The sequence below is a fragment of the Vigna radiata genome, chromosome 8, assembly GCF_000741045.1.
Source record: "Vigna radiata var. radiata cultivar VC1973A chromosome 8, Vradiata_ver6, whole genome shotgun sequence".
Lineage (NCBI taxonomy): Eukaryota > Viridiplantae > Streptophyta > Magnoliopsida > Fabales > Fabaceae > Vigna > Vigna radiata.
In genome coordinates, this window is record NC_028358.1 from 10,847,074 (window position 1) to 10,856,150 (window position 9,077).

Below are 9,077 nucleotides of genomic sequence, written 5' to 3' on the forward strand. Positions count from 1 at the left end.
CTATCTTTAGACCATCATCATTCTCCCTAAAGGTCTCTTTCTATTTATGCTATTTCAACTCAACAAATGGATGCTAGCTCTGCACAGAAAAGAAGGATCAAGATAATCGGTGAAAAGCGTCTTCGAAGAGAACCAGAACTTCATGGCAGGATAAACGACGATATACAGGTCAAGTTTCTAGATTGCTGGAAAATGAGGAGCTTAATCCCTCACAGATATCTAAAAGTAAAATTTTTCAGAGAAGAAGGGTTTTAATTTCAAAGGTGGATTAAACGCCAAGGACTAAGAAAGTTTGTCAAAATCTCTGACCCGTAGTACCCTAACATGGTTAAAGTGTTCTACTACAATCTCTGTATTAAAGATGGTATACTCTACTCTAGGGTTAGGAGTCTGGATATCAGACTGACTGAAGAAATCTGGAAAAACTTGGCAGGAATAAAGTCTGAAGGGTCATCTTGTCACCTAGGAATTTAAGGGTTTCATAAATTTACTGATTATCTGGATACACTGAGGAACCCTGACAGAAGTAAAGATTATTCCAGTTACAAGACTGGAGGGATGAAAATAGATGATCGAAGAGCTATACTAGTCATCTCTTGGATTCTAATGCCAAGAGGAAGTAATCATGCTCAGGCCACCACTAAGGACTTACTGTTGCTAAAAGCATTGAAAGAAAACATACAAGTCAACTGGCTTGCTGCCATATCCGACAATATGTTAAAAGTTACAAAACTAGAATCTGCAAAGTTGCCATATTGCGTCTTTATACTAAGAGTTCTTGTGCACTATGGAGTAGATTGTGTTAGTGAATCAAGTAAGCCATGCTCCAGGACTAGTATGATTGACAGGACTACATTGCGTCTTATGAAAATGACAAAGACCGATGAAGGATGGTCATATAAACTTGAGAGTTCAGGTGAAGAAAATGAATCTGAATCTATACTTAACAGCAACTACAGAGCAAAATTTGAATTTGAAAGAATCATGATGAATGGAATGAAAGTGATAGTGAAGACTCTGAAGTAGCTGAAGCATCACAAAGCCAATTTGAATGATAATTTAAACTCTCTTAACTCAAGGATTTTGTATTCTAGAAAAACCAATTTTTCTTGATAGCCCAGTCACATTACAAGCCTTAGAAAAAGTCCTTGTAATGACATTTGCATATAAAGATTTTGATTGTTTTAGATGAATGACAATATTGATTTATGTGATATGTGAACAATAAAGAGTAGAGTGACGTCCTAAACACTTGAGAGATTGAGTGAAAAACTTGCTTAGTGCGAATTGTTAAATCCATGTTTACATCTATGCTTAGTTGATTGATCATTCATGAACAAAACATATGTTGGAAAAAGATTGATTATGTGAACAAAATTGGATTGAAAACATGCATGCATCTTTATAGGATTCTACTGAAATCTGGATTGTATAATAACTTGTTGTGGGAAAAAAGAATTTTGAAGAATGTGAATTATTTGATGAAGAAGTGGAAAGCCAAGTTTTGTCTTGTTTGCTTGAGGACAAGCAAAGTTCTAAGTTTGGGGTTGTGATAACGGTCTAAAAACCGTTATTTTCATACTGAAATTTGATATCAAAACACACCCTTTATGGCTTAGAATGAGCTTTAAATCAAGTAAAACACTTAGTTGTGTCTTGTGAGAGTCAAAAGTTGGTTTTAGACATATTATGCTTGTTTTACATTGTTTTGGAGGGTTTTAAGGTGAATTAAAGATGGAAGTGAAGTAAGGTGGACTTAGACCCATGAAAGAAGGAGAAAAATGATGAAAAGAAGGGTCAAGTGAGCCGTTGAGCGCCAGAATGGACCGTTGAGCGCTCAGAGCGATTAGAGGGAAACCGCCCAACAGAAAAACTAACCGTTGAGCGGTCAAAACGGCAAGAGGGAAATTGCCTAGCAGTGAACTTAGGCGCCTGGGCGGTTATTTGTTTCTATTAGCTAGATTCTGTAATCTTTCTGTTATGTTTTTGGGCTTATATATAGCCCCAGTGCGAATCAAAACATATTCTTTTGGCAGAGAGAAACTTCCAGAGCTATTCTACACACCTTGGAGGAGGTTCCTTGGATGCTTAGGCTCCAATATACCAAGTTTAGGGTTATTTCTTCCATTATATTTCATCTAGTTTCACCACGATTATGGTGAACTAAACCCTAGGTTGTTGGGGAACAATGTAGTCTTTTGAAACTCTCATTTATCCAAATTCTTATTTATTTCATATGCTTATCATATACTTGTTTATCAATTGTTTGGTTCTCATCTATGCTTAATGCTTTTATTGTTTAACTCATTCAGTAAAAGTGGTTTGTCTTTATTGATACGGGGACGTACGGTAATGTCATGAACTAGTGAGAAATTCCTTGATTATGCTAATACCGCTTAGGGATAGGGGTAGGACAACCAATTGTATTTTGCTTCTGTTCACATTGCATTATTAGTTACTAGGGGAGGCTAGGGATAGCAAGCCGGTAATTAATAATAGGCTCTTTTCACCAAGGGATTGGGTTAAGGGTAGACTAGAAAGTTTGCATGGCAATTGGATAAATAAGTGAAGTAAATAAGAAAAGTAGATATATGAGAGTGGATAAGATGAAATTGTAAACCCTAACAACATCATTCATCCATAGTTTTTCCTTGCCAATTGAATCATTTGCATTTGCATGTTTAGTTTTTGTTCTTTGCATCCAACACTTGAATTTAATTCTTTTCTCAAGTCTTAAGCAATTGGGTTACATGAAAGATTAGGCCTTTAAGTCCTTTGGTAAGAACGATATTGGGTTTACCAATTATATTACTTGATAACGATCTGGTACACATGCCAGGGGTTTAACAAAGGGCAAAACAAGACCCCTCAACCTCACCTGCACATCAAAAAGAAGCAAAAACCTAAATTGTCAGGGTGGCGCTCAACGGTACCGCTGAGCGGTATTTCTTCATTCCAGACCAAAATCATACAATTTAATCAGTCCAAACAATTTCTATTTCAACTAATCATGCATAAACATCAAAAGCCCGAAAATTTACATGGTTGAACAACATTCTCATACAAAGTCATGAATTAAAAACCCTAGAATGTAGAATGTATGACTTACTTGGGTGAAGATGCTTCCAATGAGTGCAAAATGCTCTATGTATGTTGATGAATGAATCTCAAGTGCAATGCTCTCACAAAAACCCCAAACTTTTTATGATGGAGTGGTACAAAAATGGTGGAGAAAGGGTTTTAAGAGGATGAGTGAAGGGAAAAATGTAGAGAACTCTTTGGAAAGCTCATGAGAGTGGCCAGAGTGAGTGAAAATCTGAATTGGATGCTTGGGCGAGACCTAAGGGATTTTTAAAATATGTAAATGGGCCACTAATGTTGAGCCCTGTTTAAAAATCCCAAAAGCAACCTGCGACGCCACAGCTCAGCGATATCGCTGAGCGGTAGGTGTGGTTTTAAAATTTTTTTCTTCTTGGCTCGTCCTAAGTGTTACTACACTTGTATCACTCAAATTCAACTCTCAAGTTTCAATTTTTATGCAAGTCTCCTCACAGATGCAACACTTAAACCCTAAAATGTAACTAGAACAAGATTAAAACAAAGATAAATAAGTTCAATTTCCTCCCAGGTAGCACTTCTTTAATGTCACGAGCCTGACCCAAACCTTTTTAGCACCTATCAGTAAGTGCAAAACTTACCAACACCCATCAGTAGGTGTACCTTCCTGTATCCTTCAGTAGATATTAAATTATCTAGCATCCCTCAATAGAGGCTACCCAATAAACAATGTTCAATAATATTCAAAATTACATAACCATAATAAATGAAAAACAATGTTTTTAAGTCATTTGGGTACCTCCCAGCAAGCGCTTCTTTAACGTCACTAGCTTGACCAAATAAAGTCACGTTCCATCTTTCATGTGGGTGTCTTTCCTATTTTCATCACACCAACTCATCAACTACTTCCAGTCCACCTTCTTGACTTGCCTAGAGTATGGAGCCTCAATCTATATCACTTCATTCTCTTTAAAACCTTTCACCACCCACAACTTCTTCTTGTATCTCACAGGAGTACCAGGCTTGACTGGTGCATCCTTCAAGTCAAAGTGGGCTATCCTTCCTTTGTCAACTTTCTCTTCTTCCTTAACCTACATTAAAACACAATTTTTACCTTTGTTGACTAGCTTTGTAGATTTAGGTTTAGCCACTGGTGCAACCTTCCTTGCAGCTTTGTGACCTTTCTTCTTAACTTGAATCTGCTTATCTTTAAAAACATCATAGATCACCTCCTCTTCTTGGTCTTTAAGTATGATCAACCCATCATCCACACTGATGACTACTTTAGCTGCCTTCATGAAAGCCTTCCAAGAATTTTTGGGATCTTGTCATCCACCTTCATCTCCATGACTACAAAGTCAACTAGGAATTTAAGTCGTCCTATGTGCATCACAACATCCTCCACCACACCATAGGGTTTCTTTGATGATCCATATGCCATTATTTAAGATATCTTCGTTGGCTTCAATTTTAGACCACCAATCTTTTTCAGCATAGATAAGGGCATCATATTAATGCTTGACCCTAAATCAAGTAGGGATTTTCCTATCTTCAAATCTTCAATGGTGCAAGGAACTGTGAAACCTCCTGGATCTTTCACTTTAGGACGACTTGCTTTCTCCATAAAGTCACTACAACTTCCTTGTTCATCATTAGCTTCCTCATCAAAATCTATCTTTTCACCAAGGTTTTGCTTGATCCTCCTAGCATAAACTGGAATCTATTGAAGTGCTTCAGTTAACGGTATTCTAATCTCCAATTGATTGAAGATTTCTCTAAATCACTCACATCTTTTCTCCACTCTCTCACACCCTTTTGGATAAGGAAGAATTCTCTGATCTCTTTCTATAGTTTTATCTTTTTCAATTTTTTTCTCTCCCCTCTTCTTTCTTTCTTTTTCTAACTCCCCCTCACACACTTTCTCTTCTTTTTCTTCTTCCCTTACTAACTCAACATTCTTCTTTTTCTCTTCCACTCTCGCCTCAACAATACTCACTATGGCCTTACAATCTTCTTTAGGGTTAACCCTCAGTATTAGCCCCAAATTGATTTTCTACTTTATCCTTCAGCTTTTTAGCTAATTGACTAATCTATATCTCTAGATTTCTAAAACTAGCCTCATGACTTTTATTGGTGGAGTCATACTTCAACATAAACTTTTCGAACATGTCCTCCAACCTGCTAGTCCTGTCATTTAAGCCAGATACCTGTTGCCATGTTGGTGATGGCTACTGTTGTGGTCTATATAATTGGCCTTCTGCCTATCCAGATTGTCCTGTTTGACCTTGACCCATGCTTGTGTGAGGTTTCCACCCTTGGTTGTAATTACCTTGGTGGTATTGGAATTGATTGCCCATGTAGTTGATTTCTTCTTGGGCCTCCTCTGGAAAAGCACATTGACCATTGATATGGTCACCACCACAACGATCACATAGTTGTTGTTGCACTTGTGAAATATTTTTAAGCTCTTTAGGCAGTTGAGCAAGAGTCCTTGTCAGATTCTCCAATTGTTGAGTTATAAGCTTGTTCTCTGCAAGAAAAGCATCTTCAGTAGGCCATTGAAGAACTCCCTTTTTTTGAAGTAGCAAGCACCTTTCACTATGAGTTTCATTATCATTAGCCGCCATGCTTTCTATCAACTGATAGGCTTCCTCCACAGTCTTGTGTTTAATGTTACCTCCAGCTGAGGCATCTAGCATAAGCTTCGTTTGAGTGTCAAGAACTCCAAGGAAATTAAGGACTACAACTGTATCATCAAATCCATGCACATGCATCTTTCTCAGCAGACTTTTATATCTATCCCACGCCTGACCTAGGGTTTCCTCCATGCCTTGCCTGAAAGAAGAAATCTCCAGTTTACCTTTTTTGATCTTAGACTATGGAAAATATTTGCTCAGAAATTTAGATACTACAGCCTCCTAGGTTGTAAAGCTATCTTATGAAAAAGAATTCAACCACAGTTTAGCATTTCCTTCCAATGAGAAAGGAAACAAGCTAAGTTTAATAGCTTCATCCGGCACACATTGATCTTCATCGTATTGCAAATCTCATTGAATGTGGTGAGATGATCATATGGACTTTCAGTTGACAGCCCATTGAATTGATTGCTTTGCACCAAGTGAATCAACTCTGGTTTCACCTCCATACTTAGTGCATTGACCCTCGGTCTTGCAATGCTAATAAAATGTTGAGGGCCAACCACATTGGTAGGACCCGCCAGAGTGCGTCTCCTAAGAGCTTCCTCCTCAGCCGTCTCTTCCATGCTTTGGTTAGATACTTCTGGTGAGGGTTGAAACAATATCTCTGGAGGAGAGAATAATTCTCTAGAAGCTCGAATCCTCCTTTTCCTTCGGGTTTCACTTACACCATCATGAAGAGGTTCCGAATTTTTCTTGCTTCTAGTCCGAATTGTATCCTGCATACACAAGAAAACAAAACCCTAAAAAGCTTTTGTTAGAACAAAAAAAAAATCAAGTCAAAGTAAATCATTAATCACACTACTTGATATGATCATAGATGGGGCAACCATGAAGAGCTTTTAGAGTGACAAAAAGAATACAAAAGAATAGTGTAGGTTTCATGGGCTTGCATTTTGCCTCTTTTACTTTCGTTTCATTTCTAGTGAGGAAACGTTTATAAACTCTTCATTTTCCTTTAGTACAAGCAATGTGGGACTTCACATAGCCTGAACTTAAAGGAAAAGAAGAGTAATTCGTTTTCCATAGCTTGTAGTACAAGATAACATAGCTAGTGTTAGTTTTTGAACTCTAGGAGAACTAGGAAGCTTATAAACCCTTTTGGAATGAGAAAATTAAGCAATGTGGGACTCCCATGCACCTAGGGATGTTGCAGTTGCTGCTGGACAGAACTTGGAGCCTTCCAAGTCCCACATCACTTGAAACTCTTCACCAAAGTCATTCCAAAAGCTATATAAGAAACCTAGGGGTTCTCCTTTGTACACCTTACCTTGATTCAATGAAATTGAGTTGATTTGCACTTTTGCAATCTTCTTTGAGATAGTTCTCTGTCTCTATAGTCCCTCTTTGGGCAGACCTTATCTTGCTCAAGCAAGTGGCGGTCCTTCCTTGATGCTTATCTTGGAGCCTTCTTCAAGTGACGCATCTTCAAGTCATAAGTTTCCTTTCTCTAATCTTTTCCATTTTAATTTCTCTTCCATTCTTATATGCCATTTAGGATATTCATTCTAGGCATGCACTTCCCCATCACTACTAGAATAGTTAAACCACGAGTTTCCAACAACGGCGCCAAAAGCTTGTCAAGACTCTGGCAAGTGTACCGAATCGTATCAAGTAATAATAAGTGGTAAGACCAAGTATCATTTCCCTAGAGACTCATAGGCCTAGACTTTCGTGTGATTTGTTGATTATAATAAGACTTGACAAAACGAAAATTAGGGTTTGTATATGCAAGACATAAAATAAACATGCAAAAGTTGATCAATTGACCAAAAAGATAACGCAAGTGAATCATATGAAAGAATTGTGTTGTTAGGGTTTCCGACTTATCCTAATCCACTCTCATATATTTACGAAGGTTGAAAAACAGTTATTTTCATATGTCATTTTAGACCTAATTACCCCCTTTACTACTTGGAATGAGCTTAGAATCAAGCAAAACTCAATAAATGAGTCTATAGAGAGTCAAAAGCTGTTTTTAGCGATATTATGCTTGTTTTGCATTGTTTTGTAGCTATTTTGAGGAAATGAAGAATGGAGCTGAAGATAAAGGTCGTAGACTCAAGAAAAGAGAAGAAAATTGAAGATTTGAAGAGTCGACGCGCCGCTGTTAACCAATTGGCAAGCATACCAAATCGTTCAAGTAATATAATTGGTAAAACCAAATATCGTTATTCCCAAGAGACTCGAATGGCTTTCTTGTTCACGTGAATTAAAATAATAAGACTTGAAAATAAAAATTAATAAATTGGATTTGAGAACAAAAATATTAACATGCAAAATAAAGTTGATTCAATTGACAAACGAAAACAATGGATGAATGGATGTTGTTGGGGGTTCACAATTTCATCTAATCCGCTCTCTCTTATCTACTCCGCTTGAATATTAGTTTGATTAATTAATTGTTATGCGACTTTCTTAGCCTACCCTTAACCCGATCCCTCGGCGAAAAGAGCCTAATATTAACTACTGGCTTGCTATCCCTAGCCTCCCCTAGCAATTAATATCGCATTATAAACAGAAGTTAATGCAATTGATCGTCCTACCCCTATCCCTAGGTGGTATTGCAAAATCAAGAAATTACTCACCGGTTCTTGTCATTACTGTACGTCCCCATATCAATAAAGACAAACATCAGTTACCAAATGAGTTAAACGATAAAGGCCTTAAGCACAGATGAGAACCCAACAATTATCAATCAAAACATGTGGAGACCATATAAATAATCAAGAGTTTCAATAAAAGAGAGTATCAAAAGATTACATTGTTTCCCCCAACATAATAGGGTTTAGTTCACCATGGACATGGTGAAACTAGATGAAAAATGGAAGAAGAATGGAAAAGCAAACCCTAGAAAAGATGAAAAGGAGCCTAAGCATCCAAGATATCCTCTCCAGAGAGCAAAATTTGGTCTGGCCGTTCTCCCCTGTCAAAAGAATGACTCTGAACTCGCAATAGGGGTATATATAGGTGAGGAGCGCAGTAGAAAACAGGCCCAGGCCCAACGGACCACCGCCCGACGGTTTAAGTGTGTCGCCCGGCGGTTTGGCAAAAGCCTCAAAACCGCCCAGCGGTTTCCCTCAGAACCGCCCAACGCCAATCGCCATGTCTACTCCTCGCCCTAGGCCGCCCGACGGTTCAAATGTGCCGCTGGGCGGTGCGTCGACTCTTCAAATCTTCATTTTTCTGCTCTTTTCTTGAGTCTACGACCTGTATCTTTAACTCCATTCTTCACTTTCTCAAAATAGCTACAAAACAATGCAAAACAAGCATAATATCGCTAAAAACAGCTTTTGACTCTCTACAGACTCATTTATTGAGTTT